Source organism: Neophocaena asiaeorientalis, unplaced genomic scaffold (genome assembly GCF_003031525.2).
Source record: "Neophocaena asiaeorientalis asiaeorientalis breed wild unplaced genomic scaffold, Neophocaena_asiaeorientalis_V1.1 scaffold72, whole genome shotgun sequence".
Lineage (NCBI taxonomy): Eukaryota > Metazoa > Chordata > Mammalia > Artiodactyla > Phocoenidae > Neophocaena > Neophocaena asiaeorientalis.
Window position 1 is genome coordinate 6758824 of NW_020185336.1, and position 1556 is coordinate 6760379.

The following is a 1556-nucleotide window of genomic DNA, read 5'->3' on the forward strand; positions in this document are numbered from 1 at the left end:
TGATGTCTGATCTTATTTATTTGTTACTCTTAGAACATCTCACTTTTGACTGGACTCAGAAGTAGAAGCTCTCAGAGAGGACAGCCTCCGTTTCTTCGCAGTCTCTTCCTGGTGTTTTTCTTTGGCCTCCTTCATTCTCTTGGCCAAAAGTTTAGCATATTCTGCAGCCTCTTATTTTTCTTAGTTCGCCGTTTCTTCAGAGCAATACGCCGACGTTTGTGTTGCAGAACACATGGAGTAACAAGACACTGCACCTTGGGTGTTTTGGTCCTAGGTTTCTTACCTTCTTTTTTTAGGGGCTTTTTCACACCATACTGGCGGACATCATCTTCTTTAGGGAGTCTGAAAAGCTTGCGGATTCTGTGAGCTCTTTTGGGCCCCAGGTGATGAGGCACAGTAGTATCAGCGAGTCCAGGAATATCCTTCTCCCCGTTTTTTACGATGACCAAATTGAGAACGCTCAATTTGGCATCCACAATGCAACCCCACACAGATGTGTGCTTTCTTTCTCCAGTCCTCCTTGGTCTGTAACAGGAATGCCCCTTACTCAGTAGCAGGCAGACTCTGCCATGTCCAGAAATGGGTGGAAGACCTAAATAGACATTTCTCCAAATGTCCAGAAATGGGCGGAAGACCTAAATAGACATTTCTCCAAAGAAGATATACAGATTGCCAGCAAACACATGAAAGGATGCTCAACATCACTAATCACTGGAGAAATGCAAATCAAAACTACATGGGTCAAGACCCCCTGCTTCATGGGGAACCCCTGTTTGTCGTTCCCACCACTGATTCGGACCACATAACCCTTCCATTCTTCACCCAGAGCGTCAGCAGCAACTTCTGTAGCCATACGCTTCTCATAAAAGGTACAAAGTTTTCATTCATCGTCCACTTCAATGAGTTTCTGGCAGCCAGTGGCTGGAAGAGAGATGTTCAGCCTCATTCTGAAGCAGCCGACCGCCTCCAAGGTGCCAAGAAGAAGAGCTCAACTTATAGTATCTTATTTCCAGGTGATTTCTATCATTTGAATTGCCTCTGAGAGGATAATTTTTTTTTTTTTTGAGAGGATAATTTTTTTTTCTCTCTCTCCAATTGCCTCTCTTCAGTCAAGAATGGGAAAGAGAGAGAAAGGTTGTATATGTATGGGGGGAGAGAGAGAAGTAATAAAAAGTAATTTTAATGCACTTGGGCTATGATCTGTGTAGCAAGCGGGATCTTAGTTCCCCAACCAGGGATGAACCCATGCCCCCTGCAGTGGAAGCACGGATCCTAACCCCTGGACCACCAGGGAATTCCCTGGGCTGGGGTATTTTAAAGCCATTGACTCTGTTTTAAACAAAACATGTTGACTTTTTTTGGGTAAACTATTCTGGTAAAACAGTAAAAGCTTCCCAGAATAAGCACAAAATAACACTTTCCAGTATTTTTGTCTCTAAAGGTGGAAAAGACACTAAAACTAAGGAAGTATTAATTCAGTGTTGCACTTCTCAGAGCAAAAGTAGATATAAAACCATACAGTTGCCAAGTTTATTAAACCTGCAGCAAAATAATAA

The 1556-nt window shown here is 42.9% G+C and overlaps 1 pseudogene; it reads right to left on the reverse strand.

Moving 5' to 3' along the window:
* Nucleotides 1-39: 39 nt before the first annotated feature.
* Nucleotides 40-1074, reverse strand: LOC112393623 (40S ribosomal protein S6-like; annotated as a pseudogene).
* Nucleotides 1075-1556: the final 482 nt, after the last annotated feature.